The sequence below is a fragment of the Pezoporus occidentalis genome, unplaced genomic scaffold (genome assembly GCF_034315485.1).
Source record: "Pezoporus occidentalis ecotype Australia unplaced genomic scaffold, CSIRO_AGI_Poc_V1 ctg164, whole genome shotgun sequence".
Lineage (NCBI taxonomy): Eukaryota > Metazoa > Chordata > Aves > Psittaciformes > Psittacidae > Pezoporus > Pezoporus occidentalis.
The window spans coordinates 1,486,958-1,503,690 of record NW_026913466.1 but is presented as its reverse complement, the minus strand read 5'-3'; the positions used below and the strand labels follow the sequence as shown (position 1 = coordinate 1,503,690).

At 42.8% G+C, this 16,733-nt stretch overlaps 1 protein-coding gene across 10 annotated transcripts in view; it reads left to right on the top strand.

The window, feature by feature from the left end:
• ZNF644 (zinc finger protein 644) overlaps positions 1 to 16,733 on the top strand; it is an 81,534-nt gene that overhangs the window by 14,516 nt on the left and 50,285 nt on the right. For 3 of the 10 annotated variants that reach the window (XM_062613144.1, XM_062613143.1, XM_062613134.1), the window contains exon 1: positions 13,203 to 13,286. The exons of 3 other annotated variants lie outside the window; for them this stretch is intronic. The gene's annotated coding sequence lies outside the window, so the exon portion shown is untranslated. 4 more of the 10 variants (XM_062613141.1, XM_062613142.1, XM_062613137.1 and 1 more) reach the window with 4 other exon arrangements.

Here is a 16,733-nt window from a genome sequence, read left to right as displayed (position 1 = left end):
AAAGCAAAACATCTGTTTCAGCTGCAGGTCATTAAGATGGAAAGTCCCAGTCTGTGTGCAGGGCAAAAATGCAAAAGAAAATTAGCAGCCCAAGTGCATTTTGTCACCTGTCTTTTCCTGCAACAACTGAAGATGGAGAAAGGACAGTAAATCTTGTCTTAGGGGATGGGGCAATTGAAAGTGCTCAGTGCTGTAATCCACAGCAGCACTGGGTAGTAAGGTATCCTGGATATCTGATCTGAAGATGCCTGAAGGTTACTCCAGTGTCACAGACTTCTAGCTGAGAGTCTCCTTGACCTCCACATCTTCCAGCTAGGCACAGCATTGTGCAGGATTGCCTAATCCCCTGTAGATGTTTTTGTTACTGAACTTCAGCTGAAAATCCCTCCTCCTACCCCCAGTCATTTAAGATTTGGAGATTGTTTCCAGGGCAGGGGGCCAGAGTAAAGCTCAACTAGCAAAGCTGCTTTACAGGTGATCTGAGATGCTCTTTACATTGGGCCAAAGCCCAAATGTAGGTGTCTCTGTTCCTTTGTTGATAATGATCTCCTTTGTAAAGCACTTTGAGGTCTAGAGATGAAAAGCCAACAACTGCCTGGGAGCTTGGCTATTAATAGATATATGAATATTAACAGCAGTGAGTACATTCCCTGGATTCTATAGGAAATGCCAGACCTTTCGGACAGGTCCTGGCAGGCAGGTAATAGCTTATTCCTACAAGAGGCTGGGTCCACCCTTGTTTCCCACTGTCTTTAATTAAAAGGTCCGGATCCTTCCTAAGTGTAAAGGAAGTATTCAGCATCTGGCAAGAATGGGCTTCAAAACTGGATGGGGCTTTCCTGGCATCTTTAGAGGAAATACTTGTTTGTTCTCCAGTCTCTTAGAGCAGCAGCCAGTGCAGTGTTGAGCAATTCTACTTCACTATGCTCACACCCTCCCTGGAGCAAATGAATTGGATGGTCTGGGGTCTCCAGCAGCCCTACGCACTACGTATTTTGGCTGCCATTTAATTTTAACGCTGAGGTTTCAAGCCAGGAGGCTGTATGTATGTTGCTGCACTGCATCTATTCACCTGCAGCTCTCCCCACCCCCAGCTTATGAGCATGATTTCTTTTTATGCACTGCTCTGTCACAGCTTGGCAAGTTTCCCAAGACAATCCATACCAGAGAGGAGAATATGGCTGCTGAGCAGCATAGACAGGAGAAATGCCTTATGCAACAGATTCATTTAAATACTATGAAATGTTGAGACAGAGAACTGAAAGCAAAAGGCAGCCCTTAATCTCTAGCATCAGTTCTTCTGCTTGCCCTCACCATCATCAGCATCTAATAGTCACTGACTGTCTCCATTCACGTCTCCATCTTTTCCAAGCAACTGCCTGCGGCAGAATGTACAAACAGCTTGGCAAGCAGTTTTAGGGGCAGGGGGTTTATTTGCTTTTTTCCCTTCTAATTCCTCATGAGCCTCATGAGCATTTCCCCACTAATATGCCTGTGGCATCATTAGGTGTTTAATGAGAGTGACGATGCCTGAATATTATTGTTTTTGTAGTTCATTTTGGTTTGACAAGTCTTCAGTTTTGTGGCAGTTTCTAGTGTGCAGACTCCTCCATCCTGTATCTGATTTTTAGAAATATTTATGACGAGGTATTGTCATAAAACCTGAAATAATTAATTGTCAACATTAATTATGTTTAAGTGCAATATGTGTTCAATGCCACAGTAGTTTAATGACATCAATTAATTATTTTAGGGTATAACTGAAGCACAAGGAATAGTCCAATAATGGCCATGTTTCGGATCACAGTTTAGTGCAGTTCTGCAGATGAACAATCCTGTTTGGCTTCTTTTAGCAGTTCCCTGAAGAGACCAGCATGGATCATGGTTGTGGATCACTGTCTTATTACGCTTCTTCCTCACATCCAGAATCTGGATCATTATATCTGTGCTCAGACAAAAAATGCCATCATTGTACCTGCAGAAAACAAGGCTGCTAAAATTGTAGGCCTTGAATAGATGCGTACAGTGTCATTTTACCCCCTGCATTTTGTCTACACGTTGGCTGTGTTGCATCTATTTCTTTACTGATTAAATCAAATGGGTGCAGTTTTTGTGTACAGACAAGACTATAATTCTTACTTAGGAATATGCCATCTTCATTTACCATGTCATCTGGATTATCAGTGCTGTGCAGTGCACTTACTCAACAGCTGTGTCTGTGCAAGAAAAGCAGTGATACTTTTAATACACTTAACTAATGCCCATTAAGGTCTCACTTTATATTATCTTCCAAGTGATTTTACCCAGTTTAGGATGCCAGTGCATGTGTCTGCCACCGTGGCAGAGCCTTTACAACAACTAGCTGCTGTAATGACTTTATTTTGCTTGCCTTTACTAAGATGAGGAGAGCTACTGGGGAGGACAGTGAAGGTACTCTTGCTGCTTCCTTGTGTAATGCATGTCCTGCATGACAGTAAAGGGGAGGAAGCTGCCTCTCTCTGCAGTCTCTTTTCTCCTCCCACCACAGCACAGCACAGCATGGCTGCAAAACTGTTCTGCTTTTGGGATTCCCCATTGCTGGTTAGATGCTACAGGCCCCATATAAAGGTCTATGCCTCTGTTCCCAGCACAGATGCAGCCAGTGGCACTGCACAGCCCCAGGAGCAGGCGATGGTAACAAAACTGTAATTGTATGCATAGCTGCTGTTTCAAATGTTCATATCCTGGCTTCCAACATCTCTATTTTTATGTCCTTTTTTATATTTAATAGCAGTTACAGTGGTTAACTGGCTTTATTTTGGAAACCTTGGCATTTCTCTTGCCAATACTGAAGCTGTGAAGATCAGAAACAAAGATGTGCCTTTTTACTCTGTTTCTTCTGATAGCTTTTGTCATTTGGCAACTGTTGTCCTATTAGGCTTTGTGGAATTTGGACAGGATTCTGATCTCCTACAAAGTGACACACGCACTTATTAGAATGCCGGAGCAGGTTTGGGGCCTTTTTTCTGATACACCATGCTGAGTGCATGCATGAGAAATCAGAGTCTATCTTTTATTATGTGACCAAACAGCTGCAGGAACTTCTAGTGAGTACTTTTAAATATAGGTAAGATAAAAAACACAATAGTATTCCCATAAACCAGAATGTAAAGCACAGGCTCTCCTTCTGCAAGTCTCCCAGACTCTAGAAGAGAATGATCAAATCTGGACCAAGCACTGTTACACTTACAGTTCCACTGAAGTTAAATCAGAAATAAGGAGAAATTTTGGATTCTTCTACAAGCTATGTCATGATAATTCCTATTTCCACAGTCTCTTCTCAATCCCAGCCCAGTATTTAAAGAAAAATAATTGTAATTTATAAATTAAATTATACGAAGGACTTGATATTTCATTCTCTGCCTCAAAGGCATATTTTTGGAATCATATAACCTTTGAGAGAAACAATCCCATAGTCAGGATGCATTGCAGTTCACTGCATTTTATATTATTTCTCCTTCTAGGTGCACAGGTAGTCACATTGCATTTCCAAATAAGCAGTGAGCATCTCCCCAACCCGTTTAGTTTTACTGCTCCATTTGGGAAATGGCATTTGTTCAGTCAGCCTCCCCTTCCTGCAAGTAAAATATCCTCATTCTGCTCAGAACAAAAGAACTGCCAAATGTAGGTAGGCCAGCTAGCTTTGTCCTTCTGTCCAGTGGAAGTGCACCTGTGCTACCATTCGGGCTCTACTGCCTGAGCATCATATGCGCTCTGGGGCTCCACAGGAGTGCTCCAGCTAGGATGCTGCAGGAAAACTCCTCGGAAACCTTTTCTGTGCCTCCCAGCCCCCACGTATAGTCTGGACCATCTCCACGCCTTTCCTTGGACCACCCCTGTACTTGTCCAACAAAGCCATATGGCTTGGCTCTTGCACCACAGCTCTGCACCTGTATGTGTGCCATACCTGCCCAGACCTGTTGAGCACCATCTGGCCATGCTGCCCTCCAGTTTACAGTGACATACCCTCATCGCCTCCCAGCCCAGGCCCTCCACCTGGCCCTGGGATGCCATCTGTAAACAGGTTGGCCTTATCACAGTCTTCTGCCACACTTGGGAGGCCACAGCTACAAGCCAAGCCCTTCTTGCTTCTAACCAGGAGGATCAGCCACCTTGCTTCCCAGAAGGGTGACCCTGTTCTCCATGTAGTCTGGAAAGCCAAAGGAGAGCACTACAGAGTCTGTTCTGAAGTGAAGGCCTGAGTGAGTCATCTCAGAATGGGCTGTGAGAGCACAGAGGTGCTGGCTGTTCCCAGGGAAAGGTTCAACAGTCTGCTGCAGCATGATCAGAAGAGTGGTGACCAGTGAGGTCGGGTAGGTAGGGGTGTGTAGGTTGTGGGTTATATGTGGTACAAATGTGCTGATGTTGCATGAAGACTAGAAAGGCTTCACATGGTATTCTGCTGATGTTGGGGGGAAAATGTGCCTCATTTGCTTTGCCATGCAGATGTGTCCAAGAGACCTGGAGACCAAACAGTATGTAGGGGCAGCCCCTGCGTAGCTAGCTACCTTGATAAACTGTAACATGTAAATGATGGAAGTGAGTATACAATTCATACTTAGTGAGTACCTGTTGTCTTGAATCCTAATAAGCACTGTTTCCCACAGCATGTGCTATTTTAAGTCATTGTGAAAGCCATGCTTCTTAATGTACTCTATCACAAATGGGATGACACCCTCCTCTTAGAAACCATAATTGATAAATGTGACAAAACATGGTTATTGCTATTCATAAGTGGAATACTTTTAAAAGTACTCTCAGTCTTACACTGATTGGGTTAAATGACTTGCTGATTAAGACATCTACATGAAACATTAAAACACCATTATCTGGCTCCTGTCAAGATTCAGAATCGGGATTCTCTTTTGCACAGAGTAAGTAACAGCCATTCTGCTGTTTTAAAGCAGAATATAAACATAATAACTCAAAGAGATATATTTGAATGACAATTCACACATAACTTCTGAAAAAGGAATTTTAATATGCTTGGGATGGAATTAGATACATCTGATACATTAGCAGATAGACTGGAGTGCTTCCTGAGACTGTTCAGATATTGCTTCTTTTGCTGAAATTCCCAAAATGAAACTACTCTGCCAACTATTTCTGCTCTTGCAGATACCCCATTTTTACTTTATGAATTATGTCCATGGTGTAACTATAAATACACTTCTAAAGCCTTACCTTAGTCCATTTCCACACAGTGACCTATGAACGCCTTATTGGAAACCAGAGCCAAGGGCTGTGAAACTGGGACAAGTTTTAAAAATGAACGTTACAATTGTTCTAAGTTTCTTCATTCTTTCTTTTGTCTGAGAACCCTCTACCCAGCATGCATTTCAGGATACTGAAATAACCATCTTACAGTTATTTTAAATATGTAGATTTCTATTACTAGGAAAACTAGTGCTAGAATTTTATTTCTTTGAGCCTCGTTGAAAGCTCATTAAAGTCTTTGCAGCTATCTCACTGAGTTTATAATGAGACACTTTATGTTTCTCTGAGCTTCGCACTAAAAGCAGTAGTATTATAATACAAGATCTGCCTGCAAATCCCAAACCTAAGACAGTATTTTCTGAATGGGGTAATAGCAAATGAACTGCTGTTCAAAATAATTCAGCTGAGAGTTTAGGCAGGATGTGATGTGGAAATACTGGATAAACAAGAAAGTAGCAAAAGTTTTAATACAGCTTTGATCATTGCATGGAAGATACTTTTTGGCACTTCAGTGGTAATGGATGTGGCCTAGGAGATGCTTGTCCTCTGTTGGCATAGAGAGGGACAAGGAGGGACATTGTAAAGAGGAATGTTACTGGGTAACAGAAGTTACATTGTAATAACCCCAGATTGTAACTTGCTTTTTTAATTCTTGTCAACTTCCCATATAGTGATTCAGTACAACCACAGAATCACAAATAACTTCTCAACATTGCATATTAACTTGAAGACTTCATAAAGCTGTCATGGTTTTATACAGGTTTTTTTCACCTCCTTTTCAGGATTCAATTACAAAGATGTCTGTTTGCATGCCCTGAAGATACGTACTTATCTATACAGTACAATATACTCTAAAAAAAAGCTTTTGTAGTTTTTTAAGCTTTATCTCTGATGTGAGAAAACTCAGTTATATTCATAGTTAATTGTCTTGATCAAACCCAAACTCTTTACAATTAAGAAACAAACAGAAGGTATGGCATATCAAACAGACTTTCTGCTGCTGTGATCTTACCTAAATACAGGCTCCTCAGTATTTCTACATTAATAGTAATAAAGTGCTCTTTTGCTTTCTTTGCTTCTTTTTAAAATATTATTATATTTTCCTGTACACAAACCTCTGGTGCTTTACAAACCAACATTGATAAAGAGTTACATAATTGTTTGTGTTAAGTATATGGACAAGGGGATGTATGTCCATCTAACTTAATGAACTTAAAACTGCTGAGGTAGCAATTGCCTACCAGGCAGAACAGTAAGGGGTTGTGGGGAAGGGAAGGCAGTTAGAAATCCTGCCTGGTGTGTAGTTACGTACTTACACTGATACAGTGGCAAAGACATTGACAACTGAGAGATGCTGTTCATTTTTCAAGTGCATTTGCTTCTCAAGGCAAAGGTTTTTGGTGAAGATGTCTTCACTTGGATCTTTGTCCTGACTTCCACCTGGCCAGATGACTTTGAAACACAGAAGTTGTGGGATTTGGCTACTAAAACCTTTCCTTTTTGTGAGGATGTTGAAATGGTGTTCAGTTGAGGAAGGTGACTTTCCCTGTGTTATGCTACCTGTGTCCCTCCCTGGGACATGGAGAAGTCGCAAATTCGAACATGGAGTATGCCTGAAAGGATTATTGTCACTAATTCTCCACATTAACATTGCTTAGGTCCCTAATATGTGCTGTAGATGTGGGTGTGAGCTTAACGCTAGTCACAGAGGTGGGTGTAGGGACAAGCGGGGTGTGACACAACTAGGAGACCAGAACATGGCACTCTACAAGTCTCATGCCATTTCCTGCTCATCAGTAACACTTTGCCAGCACGAGACAGGCATGTGGTTGATAGTCATAGCTAGGCTTTTCCATGCCCTGTCTTCTACAGGGATACACTAAGGTTATCAGAGTGATACCTGAAACAAGGAACTTGAAATTACTATCTCAGTCTTCTCTCTATCATTTTGGCACTATAATGTGAACTGAATCATCAGTCTGGGTTAAGCAGAGCTACGATAATTTATGTCTGTTGTATCTAGGTCCTTTCCATCATCTGCTGAAGGTCAGGTTATTGCTACAGATTTCTTCCTCTTCCACTGAATTACAATGCATCAGCAGACTAAGGAAGAAATTTGTTACGGTTTTGTTGCTCATAGCATATTTTCATATATTAATACTTCCTGTGCGTGATGCAAATGGCAACCCTCCAAGGCAATACATTGTTCTTAAGAGGGTCAGTGCTATGATATATGGTGGTGTTTTCCTATACTGATCTGCTTACTTCTTATCTTTGAATTATGTGAGACTTGAGTTCAGTAATACAGACATGAGAAGAGAGATGTCAGATCCTCCTGAAGGGAACAAAGATGTAGGCTTAACTATCATCTTTTTATTGTGGGATGAATTAGACTAATGCAAGATAAAATGCAAGCATAAAGAGCAAGGTTAATTAATTACTACTGACAATCAATCCAGTATTTGTTAATTGATAACATTTATTATGGTGGTTACCTGAGGAGCAGCTAAGAATGGAGACTCATGTGCCAGGCAGATAGTGCTGCCCCAACAGCTGCTTCTCTCTGCTCTGTGGCAGATGACAATAACACTCCTCAGTGGTGAGACAGCAAACAGGGGACAACTGTGGGAGGCTGGGTAAGAAGCTGCTTCCTCCTGACAAAAGCTGTGTTGTAACTGCTGGCGCAGGCCTGGCCAAGGGGAGCAGGACTAAGCAACAAACATGGGTGTTTTCATCCTGGTGCCTGTGGACAGAAGCCTAGCAATGGGAAAACAGTTGTCTTCATCATGTAATGTGGGAAATTCTCCTAGCTGGAAGAGTTAAAGCACTTGTAACAGTGCAACAGTTACAAAGGCAAATCACAGGGGCAAGTGGCAATATTTAGCCAGGGAGACCTTCTGAATATCCTTCTGTTGCAAAATATTTTATCTCAGGACTCAACCTGGTTAAGGTTGTTAAAACAGGCATAGGGTTTAATGGCTAATGGGTTTAATTTTATCTATATTATTACTGTCATCTTACTGCAATTCTACAAGTTTCATTGATGCTGACAAAGATGACTGGAATATCTTGATTTGTGGCAGAGACTAAATTCATATTATACATAAAATGCATTTTTGTTCTGCCTGAAATATAGACAACACTAGAGAATCCTCTTTAATTATCACTGACAACTGTATTTCAAAAGAGCCTGTGAAACAAGCAAGCCAAAAAACATGAATCAACAGCTCAAACAACAAAGAGTTAAGAAATTTTTCTTCTTTTAGATTTTTAGCGTTGAAATAAATCAAGCTGCTCCAATTCATTCCATTATTCTTCTAAAATTTAAATGGAAATAATGTTAGTTACTGTTTGTTGAAACAGACAGTGCACTGAGTTCCTAAATATGTTGAAACTGGTGAAATGAGTACTATATCTTTGTAGGAAAGGCCAAGAAACCAAAATATCTCTGTAGGGTGGAAATAAAAACTCTGTGGCAAATTGAGCAACAACACAGAGGTACCTTTCACATCATGTTTATGGACCCTTGTTTTTGTAGTTATGAGAATCTAAGGGCAAAGACAAGATGAACTTTGTAGGTAAAGGCAAGATGTTTTATTCAAACAACCATCTTAGCTGGAAAAAGAAAGCATTATGTCCTGTGTACTCAAAAACTCCTCTGCTTTCTCAATTTCTAATAGTGGATTTAAGAAAAAAATGCTACTTTTTCCTATAAACCCCGTTTTTGTCTGAAATTCAGACATCAAGGAGCATTTCAGTTTTGAAAATGTTATGAAAGACACAATTTTCTACCAAAGGCTACGATGCAAAGATGAGATCAAAGTAATAAATGGAGAGGGGAAATGGATGGGATAAATGCAATGTATCCATTACATGACAATCATACAGGCTTAAATTATTCTACAGCTCAGAACTATACAATTTAATCTTTTATATGTTGGTGTTTCAGTTGCTATATATGGGATAAGCAGAATATTTTGTTATTGAAAGAAATGTGTCACCTGGAAATGAAACGTTCAGAAAATCATGCATATACTGGCTGTATTTCTGCAGTGAAGCTTTTAGCATAGAGCTAATGAAGTGCTTGGGGTCCTAGGGAATAAAAGGTGCTATATAAATGTAAGAAATTATCATTAAAAAGTTCTTCCCTCCAGGCATTTGGGATTTTGCTGTGTGTGTTGCAAGGAGGCATTTGCAGTCTTTCATTCTAAATGCTTCAGCTTAGACCTGCTCCAACTCTCCCTCTGCAGCTTCAGCTACAAAAATGTTTATATGAAGAAACCATTTCTAAATGGGTTTCAGTTAATCATATTTTGCTGCCAACATGAAAGAGCCTGCCTTGGTTTAAGCTTTTTATAGCCATGTTGAAGACCAAGAGGAACTAGATACCATTTCCTCAAGAGGTTTTCAAATGCTGTTTTAATCATTATTAGGCCTTGTCTGCATTGGTGGATACAGGATATTGGTGGAATACAGGACACAGCCAGAATTCCTGGAAACAAAAAGCCAGCTGAGCAGTTTCTGGCTTCATTTTCAGAACTCATGTTGTATGGTCTTTTACTGGTCACATACTTTCTTTCACAATCTTCTATTTCATGCACTCCAGTTTTGTGTCATTTTGTATGTATTTCTCAAGTCTTCCTAATCCAACATGCAGCCTTTAAGATTGTGTACTACCTTTCACATATTATGAGCCTAAATGGCAAAAATGGTGAAATTAGGAATCAAAAAGAGTTCTGACACCACTAGACGTAATCCTTTACCACCCTGTCATTTTTTTTTAACACTGTAGTTATATGCTCCATGAATTCACACCAAATGTGGATTTTAATTTGGATCCACGCACTCTGTGGATCATAAGCATTTTTTGGAGTCTACTACTGCTTATGGAACTGGGCCTTTTAGCTCAGGTAGTAAGGTGAGGGATTAAACTAAGGTGTCTTTAAACTCTTAATAAGATTGTGAGATTTGGCAGCATTAGAACTAAAGTTCATATTTATGCTGAGCATTTTACTTTTTTACTTGTTTAGAAACAGATGTGAAATATCATAAACCACTGCATCTTCTTCTGTAAGTTAATGCTTTTATAGAATTTGGTGGTTTCCTTCAACTATTAATTGCAGAACTGAAGGAAGAATTGTTGCATAAAAATAATCTTCTGGGGGACAAAATATATGTAAGCTTGATAAGCTTTAAAATGATTTGGTATAGTAAAATGATATTTAGGAAGAAGTATAGGGGTAGAGTTAATATTTGCTTTTTCAAGTTTCTATTGTTTGTATTTTGGCTAGGATGGAGCACATATGACCAAAAACCTTAGAAGAAATCTGTGCATTGCATGAAGTGATAATCTTTCTTGTGTTTAATTAAGTGCAATGCAAACCTGTCCATATGTGCTCCAAAATACCAGAACTTGATTTTATAAATGTATCTTTTCAGAAAACAAGCTTAATTCTCAGAAGAATAACATTAGCACTCATTAGGGGATTGAGTGCATTAGGGTACTGTTAATGAAATTCATAGCCTTTTGCCTATGGGCTATCAGTTTGAATTCAGTCAAACTCAATGGAGATTAAAAACTGGCCTATTTAATGGCCTTTTAGTCATCTCTAATGAGATGAGTTTGCTGGGTCTCAGTTGCATTACATAAACCATTCACACCACCTTTTCCTAACTAGAAAGCTCTCCAGAGAAACCCAAGTATTTCATGGATTGTGGGGAAAATTAATATCTGGTACCATGAAAATAAATGAACCAAGAAACAAAGAAAAGCAAAAGCTGTGATTCAGACTACAAAGACATTATTTTTTTTGTGTGGAATTTATAGTGCAGTATAAAGTTTGTAAGTTAACAAATTACCTGAGCATGTGACATACGTTGCCATACAGCTATACAGAATGTATCATGACAGGGACTCCCAAAGGAGATATCTACACCTGTGCCTAAGATCACACAAACACATGAAATGTTTAAATGTCTCTGGGATTTATGTCTATCAGGAAAAAACAGGATCAGAACAGCTATCTGGATCGTAACCGCAGTTATGATGCTGGAAACAGTGATTACCGGCTCTGCTGCCATTATCTCACAGCAGAGCAAATGCTTCTAAACTTTTCTTAGGGATATTTAACTTAGTCTTAAAAATACATTAATGATGTTTCCAGAACCCTCTAGAGGATATACCCCATCCACTTATCCATGTCATACAAAAACTTTTCCTTATGTCTAACCTGAATTTCTTTCAATTAATTTTTGCCCCATCTGCAGTGCTTTGAGAACAAGGTCTTACTCTCCCCATAGTCTTCTCTTCTCTGGACTAAAAAACCTCAAGCATTCCTATTCTCAATTAGGGTCATGTCTTTTAAAAACATTGTTATTTTTTTCCCCTTCCATGTATTCCCTTCTGTTGGACTTTTATGAAAGCAATTTTTCTGGAAATGCAGAGCCCAAACAGAATCTTACAGATGAGACTTTACCAGTATTAAGTAAGAGAAGAACTTCTCCGTATCTCCTAGATATAACAGCTCTGTTTACACATCTCTCCTGTACTGCAGCTTTTTTCCACAATGGTGTGACATTGTTGATGCATGTTCAGTTTGTTATGTACCCTGATTCCCATTCCCTTTTCTGAAGACCCAGTGTTTATTTGTCTGTTCCCAGTCTTGCCATTGTGCAATTGTTATTTTCCTGCTTAAATGTTGAAGTTGGCACTTGTAGTTATTCCATTACATCCTATTTCTGCAACCAGTTTGTCAGGAGCATTTTGAATTCTTTTCTTGTCTTGTGACATGCTTCCAGCTCTGCTGGTCTGGAATTCCTGCCAGAGCCCTTCAATGTAAACTGTACTTTGTCATTCACACCATTAGACTTGGTACCAAACTCCAGACATACCCACCTCCAAGGAACTGTATTTGCTATATCCTGTTGTTTGTCACAATGAAGCACTGCTGATGTAGTTTTGCATAGTCATTTCATTACGCTATGTCTTTTGCTTGCTCAATTAAGAGTTCTCTGAGATGGTGTCAAAAGCCTTATCTAAGTCAAGCCACAACAGATACACTGCTACTCCCATCCAAGGCCTGTTACACTATCACAGTGTGACAGGATGAGTGTGGCTTGATGTGATTTTCTTGACAAATCCATGTTGGCTGTTAACTTACCACTTCATTAGCTACTATGTATTTAAAGATGTGCGATTATTTGCTTCATTCCTTTTGTGGGAATAAAGGCTGGAATGATTGACAGCTTCTGGCTCTACCTATTCCCCCCTTTTGAATTCTATGTGCCGTGTTTCTCCGTTTCTGCTCTCCTGAAATCTCAGTTGTCTTTGAGTTCCTGGTGATGACCGCTCGTACCGCTGACTAGTGTGAAATCCTTCGAGCCCAGCAAATCAAGGAAAAAGATACAGTTTATCAGAGCAGTCTCTACACATTTTTTCCCTCAATCGGGGTTTGCCGTCAGTAACGTTAATAAAAAAAGCATCGAACGCTTCTCCTTTCCCGGTGTCCCCTTATGGCTTCCCCCCGCGCCGAGCGGACCGAGTGCCCAGCTCGCCTCCTGTCCGCTCTCCGGTTCCCGGTTCCCCTCCCGCACGGCTCTCCGGGCAGCCTGCCTCCCTCCGCGGCCTCTGCACAGCTCCCACGGCACCTGACCTAGTTCTGCACTCTGTGTGGGAAAGGTACAAGCGAGGGATGCTCCGGCAGCCGGCTCCCTACCGCGCGGGGGCGGGGACAGGAGGGCAGGGCAGGGCAGGCCGCGCAGGGCGGCACTTCCCTCTCCCCCCGGCGCCGCGCCGGTTCCGACCCGCCGAGGGCCGCGCTGTGGGCGCAGGCGCGCAGCTGTGACGGCCACCCGCCACCGGCGCGGGAAGTACTCACGCATGCGTGCTACGCACCCTCCCCTTCCCCGGGACGCGTGTGCGTGCGGTATTCTCTGTGTTAGTTAGCGGTGTGGGCCGGGCAGCGTGCGCGGTGACGTCACGCCGCCGCGCGCACGACGTAACCCCGGCGTGACGCACACCCGCGAGCCCCGTGAGTTTCCCGTTATGCTGCTTCTATTCTTTTTACACCCCTCCCCTCCTCCCCCCGCCGGATGCCGGGAGTTGGGGGGGGGGGGGGGCGGGGAGGAGGAAGGACGGGGGGCGCGAGCGGCATTGCGGCGGTGGCACGGGCTGTCTGCGGGCGGGGCGGGCCTGGGCCGCCCTAGCGGTGGTAGTCGGGGAGGGCGGCTCAAGGCCTCCATCCTGCCGCACCGGGGAACATGGCGGCCGCCTACCGGCCCGCTGCGGCACCGCCGCTCGGCCGCAGCCGCCCGCGCCGCGGTAAGTGGCCGGGATGTGGCGGCGCGGCCGAGGGTAGGGTGGGTGAGAGAGAGAGCGAGCGCGAGGCGCTTCCCGCCGCTGCTGCCATCCCCGCCCCGGCACTCTTCATCGACTCGCTCCGTACTCGCCGTCGTCCGTCGCCCCCTCCCCGAGCCGGCGAGCGGCCTTCCCGGTGCCCCGTCTGTGTAGGACACAAAGGGCCGTGCCGAGGAGGTTTTTGTTCAGTCACATGAAGCGGCGCAGCCAGTGAGCGCGGAGCTGGGAGGGGGAAGCGGGGCCGCCGCCATTGCCAGGCGCGGAGTTGTTGGGCAGCCCGGTGCCGCCGCGGCGGGGCCTAGGTCGCGGGGAGAGCCGCCCGGGGCCGGGCCGCCAGCAGCGCGGGGCCGCGGGGACCCAGGTAATGCCGCGCGTGTTGCCGCCGCGGCAGGAGGATGCTGTCGCCCCAGGGTGATGGCCAGGGTCACCCTGGGGGGCTCCGGGAGGCGTCGGTCCCCTCCCGTCGCCTGCCCCGATGTGTCAGGGCGGCACGGCGGGTCATGCTGGGCGGACCTAGGCTCTGTTGCTCGCCGCTTCGCTGCCGTTGGCCTCGCTAGAGCGGCTTGTCACACGGTGCCAACACGGGCTCACGGTCACCTCGGGAAAGGCTGCCTGCTGCTGTTCTGGGGCATGGGAAGCGTGCGGTGTACTCCCTCCCCCTTCGTTCCCTTCCTTCTTGGCATGAAACAGGGCGGCTCTGAAGTGCACGGTAGTGTTAAAAACGGCTGGCAAGTTCCTCTCCCGCCGTAGGGCTGGCCGGTGTGCCCTACGTACCAGGGCAGTGCTGCTGCCTGTAGGACGCGCGGACCCGGTGCCGAGGTGCTTTACAACAGCGAAGGAAAAGTTAAGTGTTCAGGTATAGAAGCCATTTGTTCAGGCTCCCGTCTGCTTCAGGGTCTGGCGGGTTTTCTGACAAAGTTCGTGTTACGCCAGGTTGCAGTGATGAGCATCGTCTTGACCAATGTCATTTGTCTGAAATCTGTAAATTCTTTTCTTTCTTTTTACAGCTTATATGTAACCTTTAGTCTGCTGGAAATACTTGTGTTGCGGTAGTGTGGGCTGTAAACTGACAAGGTTGTAATGAAAACCGAGCATGTTATATCAAAATAGGTTTCTCTCAGTGTACACAACTCTGTCCCTTTAAGCAACATCTCATTGGCAGTGATATTCTGATTCCTGCCTCCCCTCCTTCCCTTTCTAGCACATAATTTAATTATGAAGATTGTGTCATGGAACTTAGATTTCAGGCACATATGGGGAATGAATGTGCACCAGATTTTAGAGTAAGAAGCCATTTCACATTGTATAAACTAATGAATTAACACATGGGACAAAGACACTTAAGAAGCTGATAAGCATCTCTGGAATTGTACCTTTTACTGAGAAGTTTCAGCAATATATTGGGTTTTTTTGTATAAGTGGCAAAATAATTTTTCATTCCCATTATAAAACAGATCTTTAAAGAGAAGATTCCTCACAGTTGAGTGTGAATTGCTTCAGGGTTCTGGTAACTTAATGTGATTCTTCTGCATAGAATTCTTCATTACCTGACTGGTGCAAGGCAGGTGATTTGAGGGCAGAATAAATGGACTGATTAGACAATGTAGAATAGATCTGGAAAGCTTTTAGTGGGTCACTTATATGCAGAGAAAATGCAGCAGATTTCTTATTGGAGAGGAGTTTAGAGTGTATGGAGGAGCAGCGCAGTGTAACAATCCTATTACACTGACTTACAGTCAGAGCTGATGCTGCAAACCTGTCCAGTGTAACTGCAGGGGATGTGGTGCAGAGTTATACAAGAATTGAAATTAATAATCTTCAATGTATTGTCTTAAAACAGTTTCTTCTGCTCTCAGGCATTTATTCAAATAGATTTATTTTTAATAATAAAATTACCCAAGGAGCAGGAGTTCTATGGAGTAAAAAGTTGCTCATGTCACCAAAGAAACTTTGCTTTTTAAAGATACTTTTGTTTTCTCTACTCTGTATGGTATCTTGTGTATATATAATTAAAATTATATCTTTGGCCAGTATTATTATATCAAAATCAGAGCTAAGGTGTACTACTATGACTTTTTTTTTTTCCCCTCCCAAAGTTCCATGAAGTCCAGAATCTTATTTTATACTGAAGGAATGTGCCTAACAAAACGTGTATGAGAGTTCCTGAATGAATGCTAAAAGGGAATACTGCTGTCTTGAAATCTCAACAGGTGACCTCGCTGGTGGGAGGAAAAGGCACAGATCACTGGGAGCATCCTTGTGAGGTTATTTACTACAGCAACAATTGATTGAAATGGGAGTATCAGCAATTGGATAAACAGGATGTTAAACAATAGGGCAATGCCTTCCACTTTAAAATAACAGTGCAGGCTGAAATTCAGTATGGACACTGAGTTCAAGGGTTGTCAGTGGGATTTCTTGTGGAATAGATGGTGCTTATACTTGCAAGTATTAGCAGAACCTACTAGCACATATACTCTTTTTTTTTTTTTTATTCGCACCTTTTGAAGTCACTTCTGGAGAAAACAGCACTGCAAAAGAGAATTAAATTCTCCATGGTAATAAAACACACACGTGCTCACACGCTGTTACTGATTTCAAACGCTTTCAGGCTTTGTACCAATCTGCAAAAGATCTGAGAACTCCATACTGGAAGAAACACAGACTAGTGTCACTTGCTGTGAAGTTTCACCTGAAGTTGGTTTGAATTAAAGGTCTCTGAACAGTTGTTGACTGTCTGTGTGTGTCTGGCTAGGAAATAACTCACTTTCCACAAGTTTTTACATTTAAAACCAGCTTTTTGTAATCAACAGAGTTCCAGTGATGCAGCTTTTAGAGGACTGCCTTAAGATACTTGTTTTATTCCCTCTATTATTGTAATACCAAATGCACTTCACTAATGTTACAGTTATTTTAAGGCTGATTGAATTAGTTCCCTGGGTGCTCTGGGTTGTGAATGTACTGCACTATGTATTCAGAGATGGGGAGGAAAATAATTTAATAAAATTAGGTTATATCTGAACAATTTTGCACTCACTTCAGTTGACTTTGAGACTGATTTCAGTTGTCATAGCCTCCAAAGCTCGATTCCGTCAGATGAAAATAGTGTCCACCCAACTTG